The sequence below is a fragment of the Rhinolophus sinicus genome, chromosome 8 (assembly GCF_057876585.1).
Source record: "Rhinolophus sinicus isolate RSI-liver-muscle chromosome 8, RSI-T2T, whole genome shotgun sequence".
NCBI lineage: Eukaryota > Metazoa > Chordata > Mammalia > Chiroptera > Rhinolophidae > Rhinolophus > Rhinolophus sinicus.
In genome coordinates this window covers 7,900,009-7,926,385 of record NC_142508.1, presented here as the reverse complement: position 1 = coordinate 7,926,385, position 26,377 = coordinate 7,900,009, and the positions used below count along the sequence as shown (strand labels likewise).

The 26,377-nt window shown below is 44.8% G+C and overlaps 1 protein-coding gene and 1 gene segment (V, D, J or C); one reads left to right on the top strand and one right to left on the bottom strand.

Moving 5' to 3' along the window:
- LOC141567572 (C-type lectin domain family 2 member L-like) overlaps positions 1-26,377 on the bottom strand; it is a 209,848-nt gene that overhangs the window by 122,353 nt on the left and 61,118 nt on the right. The window lies entirely within an intron of this gene.
- The window catches only part of LOC109439431 (T-cell receptor beta chain C region-like), a 60,673-nt gene that overhangs the window by 19,453 nt on the left and 14,843 nt on the right, over positions 1-26,377 (top strand).

Below are 26,377 nucleotides of genomic sequence, written 5' to 3'. Positions count from 1 at the left end.
CTATTGAACACTTTCCTTCTAAAGTCAGGAACAATATTTATGCTATGTTAAAAATCACCTCTTAATTAACTGTTTTCTCACGTAACTCAAAATGTGAGTGAAAGTGTTAAGTTCTTCTTTGAAATACATGCCCACATTAAATGAATACCTTCCTGCAAAGAGCCAATAATTTCAGTAACGATCTGCATCCAGCAAACATTGACCAGAAAAGCCGCAGCCATTAAAGAACGGTGGCAATTTGGAACAAAGTTACTAACGCTGCTACTCTTAAAAAAAGAAAAAAGAAAAAAAAAAAGCGTTCAAACTTTATGACAAATATATTCCAATTGTACAGTTTACCTACACCTGGATTATTTAAAAAAAAAAAAAAAAAGAAATGCAGGAAAGAAGAAGAGAAATGTCACAACCTTCCAATGAGAGTAGAGTCCCTTTATTTGAAAGGGTTCTGAATTTTCTTATTGCCTATTCGATTGGGAGAACGATGCTTCCTTGAACGATTGAAATAGTAAGTCCTGGGAAGAGGGAGGGGGAGGGTTCTCTGAAAGATGCCAGAGAAGAACCAGGAAGAGAAGAGGAGGAAGAGCTTCCACCTCTGCTGATAGGAAGGACACACAATAAGTAAACCCAAGACCACCTGCCTGATCAATAAAGGAGGAGAGAAGGGTAGACCTTTGCGGGATGAGGGTATGGCTGTATCTTTCTCTGAGACTTAGAAAGTTGGGAGGGACAACTGACATCACTGACTAAATCCTTACAATTTCCTGTTTCTATGCCCTGTCTCCCCCAACACTCAGAGTTGGACACGCCTGCATCCTGCCTCTCCCTGCCATGGGCTCCACGCTCCTCTGCTGTGTGGCCTTTTGTCTCCTGGGAACAGGTGAGTTTGTGAACAGGTGGGAAATCCCTGCCTCAAATTTCCCAGGTCCTACCTTAAGACCGTGGCAAGAGGACCCTTCCTAGGCTCTGTCTCCAGTTTCTGTTTTGTTTCTTCACAGTGTCCATGGATACTGGTGTTACCCAGACCCCAAGGAATAGCATCACAAAGACAGGAAGCACAATTGTTCTGGAATGTTCTCAGAATAAGGGTCATGACTATATGTACTGGTATCGACAAGACCCAGGACTGGGGCTACAGCTGATCTATTATTCCATGAATATCGATGATATTAACCCAGGAGAGTTCTCGGATGGGTACAGCGTCTCTCGAAAGGAGCTGGTGAAATTCTCCCTCATTCTAAAGACTGCCAGCCCCAACCAGACAGCTCTTTACTTCTGTGCCAGCAGTGATTTGCACAGTGTTTCTTGGCCACCTGCTCTCCACACAGAAAGACAGGCACATGTGTGAGTTTTCTTGCTCAGAAGGCTTTCTCGATGTGGGATAGGGGATCCTTAGAGCTCTGAGTAGTGAGCCTCAGTCCGAGCTTAAGGCCACCTTGGGTCAACGTCCCCAGCCCATGTGATGACATAAACCACAGACTAGGCTGAACCTATCTCTCCAGCCTACCTACCGACCCTCTTTATCTCTTCTAGTGGGGCTGGCCCAAGAGTGTCCTCCTAGAAGAATGAGCCTGAGCATTTGGCAACACAATCATGATTTTCAATAACAGTGTTTCTTACTATCACAAATGCAATGCGGTTTTTTATGGTTCTTTTGCTTCTGTCTCCACCCACTTTGCAACACCCCCAACTCCATTCTGATCCTGCGGACAGCACCTTTATCCTGCCAGCCCTTTCTGGGTCCCAGTGCCTCCATGCTCCAATACTGTTCAGGTCTGTAGCTGGTTGTCTTTATACCAAGAACAAACTAACTAGGTGGTTGTCTAAATCTTCATTCTAAGCAAATTTAATTACCATTAAATACGACACAGAAGGGGAAGTTCAAGTACTAGAGACTGTGGTCTATAAAAGTTATCGTTCATCCACGGCCCCACACTTGGGTCTCTGCCGAGATTAATCTGAACCTACAGGGGCAGCTAGACTTGTCTCGTTATCTGCATGCACCGACTTGTCAAAATTTTGTCTGCTCCCTAACATGGAGCCACAGCTAGGAGTATGGAGATTCCCCTTTCTTCCAAGGCACTGGAATAAGCTCCTGGCTCCCCTGCAGGGGTGGGGGAGGGGGCTCTTAAGAGCCAGTGAACTCTTCCCAACATTATATATTCTTTTGTTTAAGAGTGATGTCCCTCCAATTTGATATCTCTAGAACTGAGTATAATGTCTGACTTAGCAAAGGAAAGATAAAAGGAAGGGAGGAGAGAGGGAAGAAAAATAGACTCAAATATATTTTCAAGTAGTTAGTTCTTCAGGATTTTCTTCCAAATAACATGTTCCCTGAGTTTTGGTGCATGTTTCTTTATGGCCTCCACTCCCCGCCCCCCCACCTACAAGTCCTTTTAAAAGAAAGAAAATATGTTTGGTTAAGCATAATTATATAAGAAGACTGGAAAGTGAGAGAGGGTGTTTTACTCGGCCAAAAAGAAAATGTGTACAGACCTATGTAACAATGGTCTCTGATAATCCCTGTATCCTTAGTTACTGATACTTAGAAATTCTCAGCAGCTGCTCCACAGACTTCCTGGCCATACAGGGGCTAGTCCAGCGCTGGGCAACAAGGGGTGGACAGTTAACCTCTGCCTTCAAGTACCCCTCCATCCGAGTAGGACCTGAGCCTCTCTCATGTCTACTCCCAACTCAAGATCTACCTCTTTCAGTCTTCCCTCTTCCTGTAATCACCTCTACTGTGACCTACATGCCATCACTGCTGAGGACGTTCATCAACTCACCATTCATCCTTCAATCTTCTTACACTTACAACCACTCGGGGCTTCTCTTCTTCCTGTTTCTTTAAAATTCATCAGAAAGAATCTCCCCCAATCTCTAAGCATCTATTCACCCTTTTCTTCTTCTTCCTTTTTTTTTTTTTGTTTCAGCAGGGGGCAGTCAAATTTCATTTATTTTACCTTCCTCAACACATCCTATGAAGGTTAAGAGCAGCTTTCATTAATGACTTTAATGATTCCCTTTGTCTTAAAGGAGCCCCTAGTGGGACCAGAGTACTTCCAGCTTTGCTAAGTTCTAATTGTTATATTCTTTCAGGACATACGAGAGACCAAGAGTGAGCAGGAGACGACAGGGGCTTATCTATCTATCTATCTATCTATCTATCTATCTATCTATCTATCTATAAAACATACTTAAAGACTGAAGAGATAATCCTCAGACAGTGGAGCTATGACAGAGAAACCCAAAATCCAAGGTCAGCAGCATGTAAGCAAGAATTTTACTGAATGTCAACTGTGGATCCCAGTGAACTAGTGAGAACGGAGCAGGTGAAGGGGGAGGGGATCCTGAGATTCATCTTTGAGACTCAACATCAAAGCTAAAGACTTGAAACAAAATGGGGAAATGAGAGGAGAGAGCCTAGTACTTGGTTTGGGTGCCACTTACACCAGTGCCCAAAAACGTTTGGCCAGTGTAACCAAAGCATGTGTTGAAAAGAGCCTCAGCTCTGAATTTCCTGCACTGGCATGATTGACGGTGCAATGAAAAGAAAGATGAACCTAATATGTATCAGGGAGCCTACATTGGTAACGTTGGTAAAATCTGAATGCCAAGACAGCGAGAATTAACACTGAGAAAGTGGGATAATTTCCCCCACGATGATAACAGTGCATTGCTGAGAGCTCAGGGAAGAACAGCCACTGCGTTAAGCCCTTCACACACGTCATCTCAATGGGTTGCCTCAGTTAGTCCTCACAACATGGTCTCCAGTGCCCTGGTTGAGCCACTCGGGTCCCCGGGCCCTTCTTTGGAATGTTCTTTGTCAGCGTTGCTGAGTTCTTTCTAGTTCGTCCTTCAGAATGCACCTCAAACATCATTGCCTCTTCCTAACCTTCCTAATTAGGTCAAATCCTCCTGTATGGCCTTTGAAAGCCCTGCAGTCCTCACCGTCGTAGCTTATAAAATAGCTTATAAAAAGTTGACGTTTTGTAAAAAGAGTAGAGACTTGAGTTAAGATAAATAAGCCGGGTATCTAACCTACTTTGGATGCACGAAGTGAACAAAAATATTAGTCCTTTGATGGGGAAAGGGATATCGATGGCACTACTCTAGCAACAGGATGTCTGTGAGGCCCAGAAAGGTTGCAGGGACTTGTCATCACACAATGACTTCAGAAAAAACCCATCCCACTTCCCCAGAACTGGGAGACACCCTTCTCACCCTGACTGTGCCATGTCTGTCAGGCCACTCTGCTATGTGGCCCTTTGCCTTCTGGGGGCAGGTAAGTCAAGACATAGATTTCTCTAAAATCAGGAAAGAACACTTTTCCCTGTTGTTCAGGATTTGTACCTGGGTCCAGCATCGAGACTATCCTGGACACCACGGACAATTTTTGTCTCCTTCTCTCAGGCCTCATGGAAGCTGACGTCTCCCAGACCCCAAGACACTGTGTTACAGGGACAGGAAAGAAGATTACTCTGAAATGTTCTCAAACCATGGGCCATAACTATATGTACTGGTATCAACAAGACCCAGGAATGGAACTGCAGCTGATCTACTATTCCTATGCTGTTAAATCCGTGGAGAAAGAAGAGCCGTCCTCTGAGGCCACTGCCTCCAGAACAAGTCAGGAGCAGTTTTCTCTGACGTTCAATTCTACCAGCCCCTCACAGACCTCTTGGTACTTCTGTGCCAGCAGTGAGTACACAGCACTACAAGGGCACCTACAGCCTGCACGAAAACCATAGGCACCAAGCTGAGGACGTCCGACTTTCAAAAATCTCAAACTACAGAAACCACTGCAATCTTCCCAGACTCCTCAGGCCTAAGTGTGATCTGAGCCACATCAGAGCGGAAATCTTCCCCTGGGTCAGTCTCTCCCCATGCTGGGGAATGGTTGAGCCCACAGTCAGGCCTGACTTCTCCCCTGCATCTAACCGCAGGGCCCATCCAATCAGGCTGGAACAAATCCTGTCCTTCAAGATGAGTGGGATATAGGGGTGGCCGGTTGGCTCAGTTGGTTAGGGCGCGATGCTCATAACACTGACGTCGCAGGTTCGATCCCCACATGGGCCACTGTGAGCTGCGCCCTCCACAACTAGATTGAAACAACTACTTGACTTGGAGCTGATGGGTCCTTGAAAAACACACTAATAATATAAGTTTTTTAAAAAGATGAGCGGGATATTATTTGACAGTTGCCTTATGGCCACCTGCAGGAGAGCCTTTGCTAGCTAAGAAGCAGGAACAGTATAATTTCCTTTGGCTTTCTGCACAGGCTGTTTCTGCCTCTGGTTAATGAATGGTTCCTTCCTCATGTAAAACTAGTTACTCCACACAGAGCGTCTCCGAGTCCCAACCTCTCTTCCCACAACTTCAGGTTCTCATTCCAAGCCTTCGGAGTTTGGAATATTAGAATGACCTGAACTGATTACTTCCCATACTCAACCTCCAAATTAATGGCATTTTAATTAAGTCTACATGTGACACAAGGAAGAGAAACTGGTTGCAAAGAAAACTCTGCAACAAATGCCCTGTATGCAGCCCTGCATCTCTGGAGATGTCCCTGACCACTGGGAAGCTATTCCATAGACTGATGCTTTTTCCTACATGAAGATGCTGAATCTTAATGACATTGGACTCTGTCCACACGAGACCAGACCTGGGACCTTGAATAGATATACTGTCCCACAGGCCGTGGACAAAAGTGCAGCTGTCAACCAGGGGGCCCTATCTCTCCTGAGAAGAGGTGCGTGCTGGGCTCAGCAGTGAAACCTCTGTCTTGAGGCTTCCAGAGAGTAAAGCCCGTCAGAGTCTTTATCTTGGCTTAATCTCCTTACCATGGTATCAGTTATTACTTAAATATCCAATAGAACATGAATTAGACTTATCTGGTCACATTCCAGCATGTATTGTCAAGCTACTTAACCTCTCTAAAGATCATTTCCTAATCTAGAAAATGGAATCAATAATATGTGGCTCCCAGAGGATTTATTTACTCAAAAAAATAGATATGGATTGCCTAACATAATCCCCAGCACAAAAATTAGACTCCATAATAAGTGATGATGTTAGTAGCAGTAATATCACTAGTTAACCATTTTGAAAGCTAAATCTTAATGAATGATTACGATGTACTACGTACTGTTAGAACCACGTAACATAGCAACTCCTGTAAGCCTCACAGCAACTCTGCAAGGCAGGTACTTTTATTAGCACAAATTACAGAGACTACAATTGAGGCACAAAACACTTTATTGACTTGCCTAAAATGAGAGTAAGTAGCAGAACTGGTATTCGAATCCAGTCTCTCTAGAGCTTTCCATGTTAACGACTAACCTTATACAGTCGTAGTTGTTAAGGACTAACGTGAAGAACTAAGTCTGATTCAGAAAGAAGGCAAAGGAATTGCGGTATAATCCCAAAGGAACAATTGTTTTTCCCGGAATTGTCCGCGAAAGTCACATGACTGCTGGTGCTCTGGGAAGGGCAGGGAAGACTCCGTCTCCATAGGATGTGAGACTATGGGAAGAGACAGTGACCTCACAGGCAAACAACCCACAGGCTGACGAGCTGGGAAAAGACCCGTTCCTTATCCTGTCCTGCCGTGGGTATCCGGCCCCTCTGAGGAGCAGAGTGTTTGTCTCCTAAGTGGATGAGCTCATGGAGCACCAGGGGAAATCAGATTTCTAGGCTTCGGCATGGCTTTTTTTTTTTTTTTTTTTTTTTGGGGGGGGGGGGTGCAGGGGGTTGGTCATGGCTGAAACATTGGGCTTCTGCTTGTAAATTCTGCTTCCTTTTCCCACAGGTCACCTGGATGTCGGAATAACCCAGAACCTAGATATACAGAGAAATCTGGGGGTAGTGGGGAGTGTTTTTTGAATCTCTTTAGGACTTTGGTTATGACAGAATGTTCTGGTGTGACCCAGTCTGGTTGGGGCTACAGCTAACCCACTGCTCACTACTGGCTGTGGAAAAACTCCCTGATGAGCACAGTACCTCCCAGAAGAAGGAGGAGAGTTTCTTCCTAGCACCGGAAACGTCTTTGCACATCTGAGCCAACAGTTTATCTACAGGATTCACAGCCACATCCTCAGGTAACCCGGAATTTGAGAGAAAAAATATCCATCCCCCAAGAAATATTAAAGAGCAGAAAGCCACATCTGTACCCTGTGAGCTTCAGTTGCTCTGTGGTGACTTGCCTCCCCCAGTTTCCCTAAAATGCTTTTTCTCCCGAAGCAAGCATTTTTTCAGAGCAGTTAGTAGGAGAGAAACAGCTGCTATAAGTTCTTGCCTCAACATTTGTCCACACTCAGTTCTATCTGGTGGAACCTCTGGTAGGACAGATCCAAATCGTCGCTGAACATGTTCTAGGCACCTACTAGGTTTTCCTAAGTTTGTATATGTTTCGTTACTCCATTCCATCCACCACACTTTTTCCCTCCCTTAAGAGTCAGCCACGGAAAGAGAAGGGACATAGGCGTTACATGGAAAGCATGCAGATTGCATAGCGTTCGCTGAAATGAATGACATTAGGCTGGTTAGAGAGATGAGAGTACTTTCAGAAGGCAATTTGAGGTTAGGTAAAGGGATAACACGGAAAAGCGTTCCAAGGGAAGTGTTCAGATAAAACACTCGCGTGTCCATGGCACACTACGCAATTTACCACAACAGTCTCATCAAAAGTCAAAAGACCCACCGTGTCATAAGAAGACAGGTCAGGTAAGGGAAATGAGGAAATTCAATTCCATGCTAATTCTTCACAAGAACCCCACAAACAATTAGATGACCTGGGTAGATGAAACCACCACATTCTGCTAAGTCTAAGCGGCTTTTAATTCCTTTCTGTAGCAATGAGGGAGGCGGGTATGACCTCTGACCTGGAAGGAGATGACAAGTGTTGGTATCAGAGACTAAATTCATCACAGTCCCAGGTAGCATTTTTCGTCTGACGCTGCCATGAACAGGCTCCTCTGCTGTGTCCTTATCTGTCTCGTCAGAGTAGGTGAGTCCCGGGTGCAGATCAGGGACCCGTCACTGACTTCCCAGCCTCCACCTACAAAACGTTTCCTCAGAAATGTAGCATCGGTCTCCCCTCCCCAGGCTCTGTCTTTATCTGATCATCCTTTTTCCTCCCACAGGCTTCCAGGATGCTGGAGTCACACAGTTCCCAAGACACAGGGTGTCGGGGACAAGAAAGAAATTAACTCTACGGTGTTCACAGGATCTGGGTCATTTCACAATGTACTGGTATCGCCACGACCCAGGATTCGGACTGCAACTGATCTACTATTCAAATGGTGTCAAAACCATTGAAAAAGGAGATGTCCCTGCCGGGTATCATGTCACTCGAGAGGAATTGAAATCTTTTCCCCTGACCCTGGAGTCAGCCAGCACCAACCAGACCTCTGTGTACTTCTGTGCCAGCAGTGAATACACAGTGCTGCACGGCCACGTCCTCTCCATACAAAATACAGGCAAACCAAGGAGTGAGGGGCCACCGCCCTCAAGATTCCTCACCCCAATGAGATGTTTCCTCACAAGATGACACTAACGCCCTGCCTGAACCTCCCTGTCCCGATGCTTGTCCCTCAGAGGCTCCTTCCCTATTGTAATCAACTTCTTTGCCCCTGGTTGGTTTTCCATTAGGCTAGGGGACGGTAAGCCAAGGGGAATATTTTCTAAGGCAAACTTCAGTTTCCAGATACACATGTAGGAACATTTGGATGAAACTGAATTCTGATCAAGTAAAGAAAAAATAACCCTCCGATTTGAAAGGATCTCCAAGGATTCTTCAGTGGAGTCTCTCTATGACCAATGTGTTGTGTAGGAAAATAGGTAGTGTGCAATGTCTGTGGATGAGGAAAAGTGGAGGCAGGGGGTGTGTGAAGTTTGCAGACAAGATGTGGGCTCAGGATTACCCAGGCAGAGGAAGAAGTGGGGTGAAAACACCACCACCGTATTATCTCACGGTTCTGCAGAATACTAGGATGGTGGGGCTGGTTCTCTGCTCAAGGCCTCATCAGAAGGCTGAAATCCAGGTGTCATGTGGCTGCCTTCTCTTTTGGAGCCCAGCTTATTCCTATTCCTGGCAGATTTCAGCTCTTTGCGATGGCAGGACTTACGACCCAGTTTCCTCGTTGGCTGTCACCAGGGGTTGCCCTCAGTTCCTTGCAGCCTCTCTCCAGTCCCCTTCATCTTTGAAGCCATAATGCTCATTATATTCTTATGCCTCGTAAAGCTCTCTGACCTCCCCTTCTGCGACCAGCTGGAGAACACTGTGTTTTTAAAGGTCTCGTGTGATTAGAATAGATCCACCTGGGTAATAGCCCTTTTGCCAAAACATATAACACAAGCGCAGGAGTGATATCTCATCATAGCCGTAGGTTCCACCTACACTCACAAGAGGGGGGATGATATACATGGGCATTCTTATAAACATTCTTAGAATTCTTTCTGCCACAACAATGGAGAACAAACGCCAAGAAAATCAGGACAACCACACACTGAGTTCCTCTGTACCAGCAGTTTGTGCAGCCACATTCTCTGCACAAAAATGGCAAACCCAAGGTATGCGGTGACCCTGCCCTTACGTGCCCAGGCAACACCCCCACAAGTCACCGAGAGACCCTGCCCTGCCCACTTATCATGCTTTCCTTTGCTTTTGCCATCTTAATCCCTTTTTTTAACCACATCCTGCCACAAATTTTCAGTCTCGGCGATTGTATTTGTTGCTGCTATGACAGATTACTACGCACTTAGTGGTTTAAAACAATAGAAATGGAGTATCTTACGGTTTTGGAGGTCAGACATCCCACACAGGTCGCAGACAGCTGACACTCATGTGCTGACAGGGCTACGTTTCTTTCTGAAGGCTCTAAGTCAGATTTCCTCGCCTTGTGGCTCCCTCCCTTCCTCTGTCTCCAAAGCCAGCCTGTTCCTCTAAACACAGCTGGGAAAGGTTCTTGGCTTTTAAGGACCCGTGTGATTAGAATAGGCCCACCTGCATAATCCAGGCTACTCCCCTAGATCAAGGTCAGCTCAGTAGCAATCTTAATTGCATTCATATTGTCAATTCCCTTTGGCCATCTAACCATTCACAGGTTGCTACGACTTGAAAATACCTTGAAGAGGCATTATTCTGCCTACTGCCGTAGCATTCCACTAGAGGGCACTAACATATTTCTTAATAGAAACATCACATTTCAGATAACGATAAAGGAGAAAGTTTGATAAAAATGAACACTGTCTTCAATTTTCTTTTATACTCAATTTTCTTGAATACTTACAAGAAAACTCAATATCCAAATATTTCCCACCGGGTCTTTTGAAGGTTAATCATCTAGTATAGGAAAGCTGAGTGGCTTCTCAGAACCAAAATGGCCTGAGCAAAAGTAAAATAGGATTTGACAGGGGGATAAAACTCTACAGTCTGTATCTGGGCTCAGGATCACCCACAGAAAAAAGATTTTCATACATTGAAAGGGATACAATGTGTGTTCTCCTACAGGGGTTTTAGGGAAATGGCTCTCAGTTGGGTAGAGGCAGGTGAGATTGTTGTTGTCAAGGTATTAGGCCCAGGGAGGAGGGATGAGAGAGGCAGCAGCTTTACTGAGTTGAGCCTCAGAGGAGGAGGCTGAGTGTGAGAAATACAGGGAAACGCAGGTCGGGGTGGACAGCATGGAAGGAAACGCATTACGTTAAAGTGCCAAGGACGGAGATATTTCAGAGGTCCTGGTCAACTAGAGGGTTCTCTCTTCTTCCCCGCCCCTTTGTTAGGGACATTGGCGCCTGCCCCATACTGCGGAAGTGAAATTCCCAAAACTCTTGAATGTGATGACCCTGGGAAGGAGAGATGGGATTACAGGGAAGGTTCTAGGACGGAAGGACGAGAAGGAACAGCAGTGGCTCCTGATGTGAGGACATTGTAGACGCAGGTTAACAGCAACACTTTAGGGTGTTGGTTGAGGTAGAGGGAAAAAAATAAGAGACCAGAGCAGTCTCACAGTCAACAGGAGAGAAGCATGTGGCTGAGAAGAGTGAATAAGCTGGTGGGGGGATAGGAATACAGAATCAGCTGCTTCCTACATCTTGGGTTAATCTAATATGGAACGTGCTTCGAACAAGCTATACATCTTTGTGTGGCCATTATCCGCCTCCGTGAGATTGGAAGAACCATGGGAACTGGGGAAATCCAATGGACAGGACCATAAATACTAGATACTGCGTTTCGCTTTGTGGCTGTGGGTAAACTGTGGAAGATTTCTAAACACGAAGTTTAGGGTGATGAGGTTTACTAAGTAATACAAACATATTTGCTTGAGGTGAGTTCTTGGGATGAAAACAGCTTTCTTTCCCTTGAGAAGACCTGCACCCATAGCTAGGATATGGGGCACTTGCCAGGAGAACACGAACATTTATGACTAAAGAGAGTCAAGGTTGCTCCCCAGAGCTTTTTCCAGAAAGGAATGGTACAGAAATATCAAAAGAGAGAACACTCCTTAGAGCAGAGTTAATGTCATGAGGGCAACTGCATCTCCCTCGCTCGCATGGTATAGGGACTGTTGGAGCTAAACCTCCACTATGAAGAGGTCTGGGGACAAGAAAGCCATCTCTGAGGTTTGAGGGCAGCCCCCAAACTGGGATGAAGGCCGATTTCTTGCCTGGAGATGATAATGATTTAGCAAAATGTAGACGGGCCCTTGGAAAGCTCTCGCTGTGGTTGGAAGTAATTAGGAGACAGTCTCCTTCTCTCTCTCTTCTTCCTCCCTCCCCCAAAAATATCCTGGCTCCAACAAATCACAAGAACATGTCCAAGGAGGAAGACACTTTGAGCAACCCCAGGAAAGTCACCTCAAGAAGAAAGGACATAGTGACCCAGAACAGTGCGCAATCTGTGCAGCTGCCGGAGGAAGTAAAGAGAGATGCTCCGACACCTCCAGCCATAGGCAGAGTTCTCCATGACTAAGATCCAGAGCAGAAACTCAGCCTGGCTGCAACACCACATCCTTCCAGGAACCTTCCAGGTGGAGAAGGCAAGAAAGCAAAGCCAGATGCCAAGAGCAGACAAAGGAACAGAGTTGGCTGGTAAAAATGGGAAGTTACCAAAGCAGGCAGATGTCACCTCTGCCTTTCGTCAGCTTAGAAGGAGAGAGAAGAGGAGAAGGAAGAAAGATACAAACCCGGACCTCGAGGAAAGCTGGTGCTAGCATCCAGGACGAAGTCTAATCTGATAAGGCCAGAGTCCTGCTGCTAGAATTTTGAAATGGATACAGACCAACAAAATAATCTAGGATGTGGATTTGACCATTTTGACACATATGACCCTTTTCAAAGGCCATGGCTATATATCAGTGGATGGACAAAAACAGGAATGTACTTGGAATTTTTCGTCAGAGTAGAAATGGGGACTTTGACAGCATAAAAGTGCTGTTTTGCTGACAGTATAAGTTTCATGTTTTCACATTTCTCAGTGAGAATCAGATATGTTATACCAATTTTTATCATAAAGAAATACAGAAATACTTGCCAAGTTTGAAAAGAATATACTAACAAGACATTGTCAGATGCACAGAAACAAGACACCTCAAAGGAGAGCGAGGAAACTGGCAGTGATCACAGCCTGCTTTGGCCAGTGTTGGTCGTCTGGGTTACCCGTCAGCCCTCTGCGGAAAGGGGAGTGGCTTTCCTTCTGAGAATGAGGGTCAAGTAGCTGCAGCGATGGAGACATTCCAGGAACCAACTTGAGCCCTCAGAGCTGGCAGACACCTAGCTGTGTGATGTTGCTATGGCTTCTGGGCTGTGTCGTGCTTTGTCTCCTGGGAGCAGGTGAGTCCCACAACACCTGGGCAACCCACGGCTGTAGCTTGCAGGTCTTAATGCAGGCCCTTTCCTAAAGGCTGCGTGCAGTATCCGGTGCTCTCCTCCGCTCTCTCTAGCTCGGTCTCCTTCCCTCACAGGTCCCACGGAAGCTGGAGTGACCCAGACCCCAAGATACCTCATCACAAAGACCGAAAAGAAGTTGACAGTGAACTGTTCTCAGAATATGAACCATGAGGCTATGTTCTGGTATCGGCAAGACCCAGGGAAGGCGCTAAAGCTGATCTACTATTCTGTTAACGTTAACCTCATTGATGACGGAGACATCCCTGATGGGTACGAGGTCTCTCGAAAGAAGAAGGAGGATTTCCCGCTGACCCTGAAGTCTACCAGCACCAACCAGACCTCTGTGTACTTCTGTGCCAGCAGTGTATCCACAGCGCTGCATGGCCACATCCTCTCCGCACAAAAAGGGACCACAAGAGCAAGGAGACTCCTCCATCGGGAGGCCCCACCCCTAGCAGGAGGAAAAACTTCCCCCACCATCAGTGCCCGTAGAAGTCTTTCCCCGGCTCCCCAACTTCGGGGACTCAGAACGATGCAGGCCCTTTGCAGTGTGTCCCCCTCTAATGTATTGTACCGAGGAGTTTGTCAAAGTTCAAGCACGACAACTAACTGTTAAGTCTAGTGCCAGCGGCAAGGAACTCCTTTCCTAGAAAAGGAATTTTACACACACGGCAATCCTTTCTCTTTACTGAGCATCATCATTGCCCAAACTGAACTTTTCATTTCAATCCCGTCACTCAACAAAATTTGGTCCCATATTCTAGACCCGATTCCTGGATGTTCTGTCACCTGGATGTTCTGTCACGTTCTGAGTTGTTTGCTAAATCTGACATCTCCCATCTTCTTCATGTCAGCAAAGTGTCCTGCCATCCACCCAAATGCCCAAGCCAGAGATGGGCACCCCTTCCACACCTAATCCTTGTCCACCCCCTACGTATTTCTAGGTATTAAATTCCTTGCAAAGTTTTCTAACCTCACTGAAAACACCATGGGCCAGCACGCCCTCTCTCACCTGATTCCTTAGCCACCTTCCAAGTAGTCACTCCCCCTTCCAGTTTGCTACCTATCCTCACACATGAATCATTCTTCTGAGCTTAAAATCCATCAGTGTCGTCCATCACCCCAGCTAAAGTCACAAGTTTGTGTTACTTTACAAGTCTCTCAACACCCTCCATGATGTGGCCTTTGCATACCTAGCTACCCTTCCTAACGTGACCATCCTATTTCCTTCAGTTACCACAACTGCCTTCCATCCCACCAGACATATTCCACCTCTCTCAGGTGCCCAAGTATGGCCTATGACGACTCACCCCTGGGTCTTCTCCTGTAATGTTCACTCTACCTAGAGCCCCCTTCCTTTCCCTATTTACCTGGACACCTAACTAATGATTCCTCCACATGCCAACTGAGAAATCATTTCCACCAGGAAGGTTTCCTGCAATTCCTGACTGGGTTAGTTCCTCTGAGAGGTGCTCTTATAACAGGCTGAACGTCTATCCTCAGGGCAATTAACATACTCAATTGTTTGCTCTTTAAAGTTTACACGAATAGATGTTGAGGTTAATGAGAGCAGGGGTCATGCCCATACTGTTAACTTTTTTCTATTATCTTCACACTTACCAGAGTGCCTGAAGAGAGTAGTATTCATGAATGAACACATGAATGAACACATGAATGAATGAATGAATGAATGAATGAATGAATGAATGAGTCTTCTCGTAGATCAGCTCCCCAACACCTCTCCAACCAGTCCCTGCAAACTCTTCTCTCACACCATTTGGGGAGATCCCAGGGGTTTTCCCATGTGCATATAAACAAGACAAATAATGACTCCAGTAGAGTTTATCCTTCCTCTATTCCAGCCCTGTGTTTACTCTGTGCTATATGTCACCCCAACAAAGATGTTGTTGGCTCTCTTGGGTACCACTGTACCCAGGGGATCCTTTTCTTTTTCTGTTGGGCCCTAAGCTACCTTCCAGCTACTGCTGACGCCTGTGATCTGTACCATTTTGTTCTTCAGGCAATACAACCAGGCAGACCCCAATGTTGTTCCCAATGGGTTCCATCATCACTCCCAGGTAGAGTTTCCTGCAAACTGGCACCTCTGTTCATGACGTACAAGAGGAAACCTTTCGCTCAAGCTTTTCCTTTTCCTTCCCTGTGTTGGAGGGGCAAGACTGCAGTTCTGCTTCTTGATCCCCAATGTCTTACAGAGACTTTAGCCCAAGGTCTCATTGAATCACATACATTCCTCACCAACAAATAAACAGTCATTATAACCTGGAATAAGGGACTGCAGAGAGCCTCATCCAGGATACAAATTCTGGCAACAGAAATCTAGCTGAGCTCGAAGTCCACTCATCGCTCCAAGAACTATGGCTGTATTACTGAGTCAGTCGACCCTGCCAGCTCCTAACCCCTTCCTTCAGGAACAGCTGTCTCCCGGGCACATCTCACGCTGTCATACACATGGGCTTCCAGTGGACCAGTCTCTCTTTTTTGAAAGACTCACTCAGATATTTCTGAACTACAGAAATTGCTGGTTCTTAGGTCTAAGCTGAGTTTCCATTACACCTTTTATCACATCCTCTATATAAACAATTATACTAATTAAATCAGAGGTGTAAAGAGGTTATAAGACCAAAGACTGTTTCCTGTGAAATGGATCCACCATCCCATGGCTTATTCTTAATTCCTGGACGTCATCACAAGTGCCCACTCTCCCATGGGAGCCTATAGGACAATGATGATGGAGACCAACGCCTTCACACTTTGTAGAATTCCACAAACCTTTTCATCCACAACGCCCATGGAAGCTGACATCACTAAAATTCCAGTTTATTAGGTTTCAGGATCAGAAGAGAAGGTGTCTTTGTGATGTGGCCATGATATGTACTATGCTCTATATACATGTATGCTTATCCAGACAAGAGCCAGGAATGGGGCTACAATGAGTCTATTGGTCAGTTGGTGCCAGGGGTACCAACAGATGGGAAGTCTGTAAGAGATATGGCATCTCTCAAAATAAGGCTGAGCGCTTCTCCCAACGTGCAGACATCCAGCCACTCTCAGACACTTCTGCCAGCAGTTAACCCACAACACTGCACAGCCACTTCCTCTCTTCTCAGAAAGCGTTGTCACAAGGGGAGAGGTGGCTCTGCCTTCCTGAGCCCCGCTGCTACCAGGGGAAGCTACTGCCCCCACAGAAGCACTCAGCAGCCTTGCCCATCTCCGCACACTGGAGAGAGTAAAAGTCCATTCCCAGGTCACAGGGAAGAATAGTACCTGTGAATGAGCTGTCACCATCCTCTTTCCCTTCCTTCTCTTCTGTTGTTTCCATAGGGCTTCTTCAGCCCAGACCCATTTACAGAATTCACCTGCTATCAATCCAGCTTCCCTGACACCATCTGCTAGAGGAAGCTTCTGTCTGTGGTCTTCAGGGCTCCTCGCCAGGGCCCCACAGCCTGTGTGGCCCATTACAGCTCCCAGTTCCCCACCGTCATCTGCGACAGCATTCGACTGTCCAGTTAGACCCCTCCATGCAAACTGCCTTTCTCATTTCAGGTCTTGGCCCCTGGGTTTCACTTCTTCAGGGCTCAAACCTTATATGGAGTTATTTTACAACTGTATTTCAGTGGTGACTGTCACCTATCAACCAAGGTCACATCCGATTACATATGCCTTTTCCTCTGCCAGGTCCACTTGGCGCACTCTCTCTTGCCCTCCAGATCTCATGATAGATTCTCATGTTCCCCAGGAGGTCTTGCTCATTTTCTGAACACACAACACCCATTTTACACACTTCAGTTTTGCAATAATTTTACCGTATTGTTGTCGTTTGATAGAAACCGCTCCTTGGGGCTGTCTGTTCTTTGATTTAAGGTAATGTGCCTTTCCATTTTTGCATCAGCAAACGCCCATCACGCATGATGCACTGGACGATGCATTGAATGGAAGCTCTGGGACACGGAGCATGGCTCTGTGGTCCATGACTGTATTCCCAGCGCCTGGCATATAGCAAGTGTTCAATAAATATCGATGCAAGGATTCAAAGATGTCTTCAAGAATCTTAACCAGGATTTGTCCTCCTTATGTCTCTGTGCCAGCTAAGAGTCCTTTTTATCAGCCTCTTAGATAACAACGTTGATGGATAAAGTCTCTAAGAGGCAAGCTTTTTATTTGGATGATGCTATTATCAAGTGTAGATGTGCCCCATTTCTGGAAAAGTCTCCTCCCCTTCACACATCCAGGGACAATGACATCAGAGACAACCAGCCTATAGCCAGGGACTGGGGGAAACCCATTTTTGTCTCGAACCTGCCATGGGACTCAGGCTGTTCTGTGGTGTGGCCTTTTGCTTCCTTGGAGTAGGTAAGTCTGCGGAGTTGATGACAAACCCCTATCCTATTATTTCTAGACCCTGGATACAAGAATTTTTCCCTTATCAGGCTTCTTGATGACCTCCTTCCCCACCCCCTTTATCCTTCTTCCACAGGTCTCGTGAATGCAGACGTAACCCAAACCCCAAGATATCTGGTCAAAAAAATGGGAGAGGAAGTGCTGCTGGAATGTTTACAGGATATGAACCATGACAGAATGTTCTGGTATCGACAAGACCCAGGTCTGGGGCTGCGGCTGCTCCATTTCTCATATGGTGTTGACAGTAATGAGATAGGAGACTTGCCTCATGGGTACAGTGTCTCTAGGAAGAAGACGGAGCGTTTCACCCTAACCATGAAATCAGCCAGTACCAACCAGACATCTGTGTACTTCTGTGCCAGCAGTGAATCCACAGCGCTGCATGGCCACATCCTCTCCACACAAAAAGGGCAAACGTCAGAGGGAAATGACCCAAACTCAGCTCTGAGTTACTCTGGCTCCTGTGGCACATTTGTGCCAATTAGAATAAAGGCAGCCGCTACAAGGAACCATGCCCACGAACACACATGGTGGCCAGGAGACCACAGGATATTTTTCAGGCCCCATTCACCATTGCTTCCAAGGTAGAGGCCATCCTGAAATTAACCTGCCCAGCCCTGTGTATTTTCCCCAATCTAAATTCATGAGACTCTACCCCAACCAGGAAGTAAAGTCCTCACACATATTTACACTGCAGGAGCCCTTTTCTACCATTGTTTTTAAATCATTTTTTTCTTCCCTTTTCTATCCGTGTCCCTCTTACTATACATTAGCCACTCTGCTCTATGTCTGTGCTCTTAATTGGTCTTTCACTAGAGGGCACTCACACATTCGAAACTCCTTGAGATAGATGTTACTGTCCATGTGCTGATTTAAGAGAAAGGTTGTGGAATTTGCATTCTGTTCATTCAATCTAAAAACAAACACTCTGATAAAAACAAATCTTTCTCCGGGTTCTCTCAATGGTCACTAACGGAAAATTCTTATCAGGAAAGGAATAAACTATGCGGAAGTGGTAAGAATTAGTCAGGTTATATCTGTACTCACAGTGACCTGAAGAAAGAATCTGATTTTTTTTAAAGAATGAAACATCTACTATCATGTCCATAAATATTAATTGAGCTTATTCCCATTTGGGAATACAAGAGAAATGTAAAAGGTATTAGAAATCTTGGAAGATGTCACAGGTATATGCATTTGTAAAAACTTATTTAATGGTACTTCAGAGTTGTGTATTTTACTGTATGCAAATTTTACCTACAAAAAAAAAACCCCATAAATAAATATTAAACTCTTGTTAATTATACACAGACTGAAGTGTTTATGGGTGAAGTATGCCTTCAGTTAACTTTTAAAAGTATAAAAAATTAGATGGGTATGATAAAGCAATATGCAGCTTTATCTAGGTGGTAGAATCTAGGTGGTGGACACATGCACGTTTGTTATATATTCAACTTCAATAGATGTTTGAAAATTCTCGTAATAAAATGGGAAATAATACTGAGGCACATTTGTATGTACGATATGAACTAAACTTTTAAATATATTGATAAGAATACATTGTCAATAATAAAAGAAGCAAGATACTGGAAGATTTGAGCTGTGTGTTATTATCTGTGTAAAAAAAAATGGACCAGTCAGATACAACTTGAACAGCCAGGAATATGTCTAGTAACATATACAAGAAACTTATTGAGCGGTTGCTTCTGGAAAGGGTAACTTACTTTTTGCTCTCTGTTTTGTACATTTTAATCATGTGCTTGTATTAATTCAACAAATAAATACATTAAAATTATATGATAATATGGCACTTCCCATAGATGGAGAGGCTACACACACACACACACACACACACACACACACACACACACACCATAGGAAAGAGTTCTTGGAATATTGCATGCCTAACATGCCATATTTCTCAATTATAGAATAAATTGTTTTTCAGTTTTATTTTTTTGGAATATGGTTAAGTCCTATTAATTGTTATTAACCACCCAAAAATAACAATTGTGTTTAACACAATGCATCTTATAAGAGATGGAATCTCAGAATCAAAGAAATAAGGTAGGTTTGTTTTGTAACGAGATCTTTCTAGAGTTCCCTTTAGGGTGTTAGGCCTGTCATTCTCAGTCATCCACCAGATTCTACTCTACGGAGCCACAGGCAACTGCAAAAGTGAGGCAATCTTTCATAGCATGGAGGTTAGCATTTGGATGTGGGGTCACACAGACATGTGTTTGAGTCCTGCCTCTGTCACTTATTCTTGGATTGTGTGAACTTGGGTAGGTTATTGAAGATCTTCATATCTGTAAATTTTCTCATCTGTAAAAACGGGATAACAGTAGCCTAATTCATAAACTGAAATAATATATGTATAGCACAAAGTAAGTGCTCAAAAAATTAGCTCAGCTTTTATGCAAAAATCGTGTTTTTAGGTAGTTACAGGAGAGAGGAAATCAAGTGACGGAAAGTGGTCTCAGCACCACGGTCAAATATTACAGGATGATGTGTTTTCTAGGCCACATTGAGCTGAGTTAGAATAGAAGTAACCCGATTGCTAACGTCCATAGATTAAGTAAAGAGGAGCCAACTAGTTATGACTGTGATGACCAAAATGAGGGAAGAGATATGAGAGACAACAGAAATATAATGTATTTAATTTGTGAATTGATAAATGAAGTGGTGCGGGGGGTGGAAAGGCAATAAAAATGAGTTTCTGAGCCTAGTGGTTAAGAAGAATGGGGATGCCATTCGTTGGGATGGAGAAATTCAGGAGCAGAAGCCAGTTTACTGGAGTCTGTGTTTGGGGAGGAATAATAGGTACAGTGTGAGACAACCACAATGAAGGCTCACCAAACAGTTGAAATTCTGAGTTATAAGATTCCCTCATATTCTAAACTTTTACCTTTAGTTATTGGAGGTCAATGCTGCATCCCATTCTTGCTTTATACCCAAAGGGTATAGCACATATGTGGTGCTCAAAAATGAATGGATGGGGAGGTGTTGGACGAACAGTGGATGGATGGCAGTTGCAGGCGGAGATGCCTTGTGAATGAAGATCCATCCTCAGTGAAGAGCCACACAGCTCCACTAGAGGGCAGAAGAATTTTGTCCACATTCTACAGAAACTCAACTTCTCACTACAGGAGAGGAACAGAGAGCCAGTAGGGAAGGACCTCCACAGTGGAGAGGAAAGATGAACTTGAGTTTGACTTCTTAGTGCCTTTTCTCAGGGAAGAGAGGCTAGCACCTAAAGATGATGATTCTCTTGTTACTTCTCCTGGGACAAGGTATGAGACTTATTGGGTGAGGAAGATTGGGGTTAATGAAAATGCTGAGTAGAGGAATAGAGGGTCTAAGGCAACCAGTCAGAGGATGATGGGGCAGGGGAGATGTTGGACTAGAAGATTCTGACAGAGCAACAGCTGGCAGAACAAAATGGAGGCAGCACTACAGGGTTCTTTGGAAACCAATGTGATACTGGAGCAAATAGTAAAAAGACCTGGGGACAAGCTGGTCAGCCCTCATGGGTTTCTCTGTCTCTCTGGAACTAGGCTCTGTGTTTGGTGCTCTCGTCTCTCAAAAGCCAAGCAGGGACATCTGTCAACGCGGGACCTCCATGACGATCCAGTGTCAAGTGGATAGCCAAATCACCTTTTTGTTCTGGTACCGTCAGCTCCCAGGAGAGAGCTTGACACTGATTGCAACTGCGAATCAGGGCTCCGAGGCCACTTATGAAAGTGGATTTACCAAGGACAAATTTCCCATCAGCCGCCCAAACCTAATGTTCTCCAACCTGACTGTGACCGACATGCGCCCCGAAGACAGCAGCCTTTACTTCTGCAGCGTTGGAGACACAGTGCTGGGCACAGATCAAAGATCTGAGCAAGAACTTCAGCTCCCTCCTCCGCAGCTCCCATCCAGATGAGCCTGAAGGGCCTGTCAGGCAAGCTGGAGGGAGGAAACCACAGCTCTGGGGCAGAGACAGCTATTTGTGTGTTTGTGGTTGGGTATGAGCATGAACGGGCAGACTGGGGATGGAGGGCGAATCTATAGGACTAGCTGGAGGGTTCCATCCACAGACAGGAAGAGTGGCTACTGGAGGCTGTTTAGAAACACTCAGTAAAGATAATCAAATATAATTTGCTTTCCAGTGCCAAGATCAGTTTCTGATTTTAATTATAACATAATGCATGTTATTGTAAAATATGTACACAGATGATTAATTTGAGGAAAATTAAAAAATCACTCATTTAAGTAAAGTTAGATCACACAATACATACTGTTTTCTCATTTGTTCTCTGAATCCAACAATATTTCATAAATACTATGTCATGTCCAATATACTTCATGTTAACTTTTATAAGAATATTTCAGTGTATTGATGACCATCCTTTATGTCAGTTCTTACAGTCAAAATCAATGGCAAGGTAAAAATCCATATGCCAGATGACAAGGTTATTTAATTTAAAGACCACTGGTTGTACGTGTCACTTTATTTCTGTCATGGACTCAGCAGGAAATAATGAAAGCCCCCCCTTACCCCATTTTCACATAGTTGGTTCCTTCTTATTCAGCTCTCAATGCAAATATCATTTCCCCAAAGAGATCTTTCCTGATCACCTTACCTAATATTGTAATTATTGACCCAGTTACCAGTCTTATCTATTGACTTTATTGACTTTAATAACACCTAATCACCATTGTCCAATATATATACATGCATATATATGTATATATATTCTTATTTATTCTTATATATTCATACACATATACATATATATATTCATACTTATTGTCTGTCTCCCATTGCTATACACACAAATACACATAAATGCCATGAAAACAAGACCATTTTCTTCTTCATTGTTGTTTCCTTACAGCTTAGAAAAACCACAGGAACATCACAGGAATTCAGTAAGTATTTACTGAGTGTTATAGACTGAGCTGTGTTCCTTCTCAATTCCTATGATGCAGTCCTAACCTCTAGTATTTCAGAATGTGACTATTTTGGAGATATGGTCTTTAAAGTGCCACGTTCAACTAAGACGACTCAAGTGGGCCCCAATCCAATCTGGCTGGTGTCCCTATCAGAAGAGATTAGGACATACAAAGAAAGACACCAGGGTTGTGCCCACAGAGGAAAGGTCAAGGTGACAACACAGTGAGAAGAAAGCCATCTGCACGCCCAGAAGAGAGGCCTCAGGAGAAACCAACCCTGCCGACACCTTGGTTTTAGACTTCTAGCTACCAGAACTGTAAAAAAAAAATTGATTTCTGTTGTTCAAGACACCCAGGCATTGGCAATTTGTTATGGTAGCCCAATAAAACTAATACACTGAGTAGAGAAATAAGATTCAGAAGAAAAGAGGAAAACTGGCCAAGCAATATGGACTTCCCTGGAGAAAAACTCTACAAAAGAATTTCAGTTTAGATCATGTAAGTCCAAGTGGAAATGAACTAGATTGTTCTAACAGGAAGCGAACAGAAGCCTCAACCTTGATATTTGAATGGAAAGGAGGCCCAACAACTGTGCCAGCCCCCTCTGCTGCCTTCCCCAAACCCTAGAGATGGAAGCCCAGAACCTGCTCAAACCCTGGCCCTGAGTGGATGGACCTCACACTGGAATTGCGTTGGTGCCTGTGTGGACTGAGCACTCAGTTGTGAACCTGGGGATCCTTTTGTAGATCCTCTGGGCAGGTTGGTCCATCGGAAGTGGACGGACCAGTTGGCTGCCTTCAAAATGGACAAGACAGTCTAGAGTTTTCATAAGCCAAATGAGTAGAGAGCCTAATTGGCTTATCACTGAACTGGGCTTGTGGAGCTCAGTCTGAATCTAATATGACTTAGAAAAATAAATACGCATGTCACTCGTTAAACTCTGAGAGTCGTGGTAGTCGAGGCTGCTACAATAATAGCCTACATAGTAGTGCTTCTGGGCTCTCGCCTGGCTTTCTTCTGCCTACCCTCCAATAGACTCAGAAGTCACGTAAGCAGCTCTAGTAGGTCCAGGGATGGGACAAGAAGTGACTGAATTGTGAACAGAAAGATCAGTACATTACAGGAACCAATCTATCTTTAGGTAAAAAGCCTCCATTGCTAGAGGTTTCCCCATTCACCCCTCTATGGAAACTGGAAGAACAGATAAACTATGAAAATGGGCTTCTCTCTGGGCATAAAATGCACATGTCTTCCCTGGCTTCAGGGTGGGGAGCAGAAGGGGGTGTGGGGAGGAACAGAGGCTACTCCATTTAGCCCCTCAGCCATGACCAGTCAATGCCTCAACGCCACCATCTCACTCGTCAGTTTTTCTGGATGACAGAGAGTGGATAGACACTTCACTATCCAGATTCAGTGATCCCCAGGCTAAGATATCTGAGAAAAATCTTATTGGATAAATAGAAATTGTCCCATGGGGAAAATATGCAACTTAGAAAAAGTAATGGAGGAGGAAGGGAGCTTGGAGTTTAGAGGGAAGAAGGCCCAGAACTTGACAGTCTGGTTGGAGAGTGGTAAAAGCCACCGGGGCCCAAGGCGGAGTTGACAAAGAGCTGAGGAGAAGTACCTGAGATGAGAGGATTGGGGGAGGAAGGTATTTTTTAAAAAATAAATAAGTGATTTGGAATCTGATGAAAATCTACTTTTCAGACCACTGGGAGGTCTGAAAGACTCTAATATGTAGCAACATAACAGGGAATGAACTTAGCTTGAAGAGGGAGAGGTTCTGGTGTCATCTGTTCATTCCTCAGCAAGATGACCCTGGAGAAGTCCCTTAACCTCTGAGCTCCAAATTCTTCCTTGGTAACAGTGTCTGCTGCCCACCTCGTGAGGCTGCACTGAGGATCAAATAAGAGGAAGGGAAGCCGAAATTTCTATGGTCAAGCATGCAGGTTTTAGAGCCGGATTTCCACGCTTATGTCCTATCTCTACAACTGACTGGCTATGTGGCCTTGAGCAAATTACTTCACTTCTACGCAGCTCATTTTGTCATCTATAAAATGGGCGACCCCATACATGGCTGTGAGAATAAAATTTTACAAAGGTCCATGAGAGACTTATACAATATTTGGCATAGTAAGCACAGAAACTATTCGATATTATAATTAAAAGACAGTGGTTTGATATGCACTTCCTATGAACCAGGAGAATGTCTTAGAGAAATAGACAAAGGAATCCATAGTTCAGATTAAAGAGAACCAAGAGCTACATAGACTCTTCCAAATTGAATGGGGGCAAAGGTGGGCCTGAATCCATCCTACACATCAGAGCCTAGAGCATGAGATAATGGTCTCCACCTACAGCTATCTTCTCTGCCTATAAGGTGGTTCATGCTACTTTGAAGAAAACTGGCCTCATAGTCTTGCCCATAGTTTTGGGCATGATAGTTCATTCTAAGAAGGAGCACAAACTATCAGGAGAAGGCTAGTATTTAGACACAGAAAATCCCTAAGCTCTTCAGTGTTCCCTTTTATAGAGCGCCTGAGGCACAAGCACCCATCCAAAAAATGTCCCCCTTATCCCAAAAGAATTTCCTGTATTTTACCAACGATCCCCTCCCCATACCTGTCCAGGGCACGCTGGTATCTACAGCAAGAGCCTTTCCTTATCCTCTAAAGCAAGACTTCCTATAAAGACCCCACAACAACCTTCTGTCTATAGAAGTTATCTTATCACCTGTAGGTCACAAACCCATAATAGTATATTTGGGAATCTGCACTAGTGATGCACCAAAAATACTATATTTGGTGACATTACAGGACAAGCCTCTATCACTGAGGCTCCACAGCCTGGGACAGCTACCTGTGAGCACTGACAGCTATGTCGTCCATGCCTCAGATGTGACCTAGAAGAGTCCAAGGCCATGGCAAGGTGAGGTTCTGAGCCCTGGTGCCAGGCGGAAGATTAATTCAGTCTTCTATTTCTGCCAGGGAGACAAGCATCAGGAGGGAACAGGATATAGTTTGTCCTCTGACTTGATCCCGAATACACCTGCTCTGAGATGCCACCCGCAGCGATTCCCACGCTTCACACTTTCCATGGCTTCCTGTGGCGTTGAGGCCATTTTTAGATCTGTATTCTTGGGCAAGACAGAACCTTTCCGATTCTCAGCCTCAGCCTCTGTAAATGGAAATAATTTTATGCTGCATACCTCGTAATTAAAACGTGTGTGAAAAGTTAAACTTGAAACTCAACACAAATGAAAATCAGTGTAGTACTGTTTGTGAGTGTGTGTGTGTGTGTGTGTGTGTGTGTGTGTGAAAGTTCTTTAAAAACTGTCAGGCACTGTACAAATATGGCAGTATTCCCACCTTGATGTGAGCCCATCAAAGGCTCCCCCACTTGCCTCATAATTAGACTTTAGCATCTCTATACCCTTCTGGCCAAGTTGTACCTCAATAAATCACAGGGCTGTGTATGGTGGCCATGGCAGGTCTCAAAATGATCCTTTCTGGAAAGATTCAGTCTGTATTTAGTCTACCCAGTACAATAGTCCCATTGCATCACCCGGTACTAGGCCCCTTTACCGCGTGCCGAATCCCTGATCAGAACCCAAATTTACCGTCGTCCAAACCCTTTCTAATATCTGACCTGGAGCATATAATTCTAGCTCAGGCTATTGGCACCTAGAAAGTGGGGCAATTTTCATCATCACTAGTGCAGATTCCCAGGGCTACCAGGAGGCTGCTGAAAGACACCCCATGACAGCATGAGTGATGAGAAAGACTATGGTCCTGATGGTGAGGAAGAGGATGGTATTGGTCTTCCATCCCCCAAATATATCAGGGAGACATCTACTTACCCCTTGGCCCTCCTGCTTCCCAAACAACCCCCCTCCCCAAGCCTTGGTAGGAAGGAGAGCCAGCTAAAAGCCCAGATTCCCAAGGAACTCTGCTTCTGCCTTCTCAGCACCTCTTGATGTTGGGATCCTTGTTCCCCAATGCCTTGGATTTGACCTTCCTGCCCACTGGTTTAGTGTTGAGAGAAGGGTCTTCATGCTCACAGGTATAGACTTAGAGAAGACGTCTTTCCTCTCAGTGGGCTCTAAGATACTGAGCAGCCAAGTTTGCTA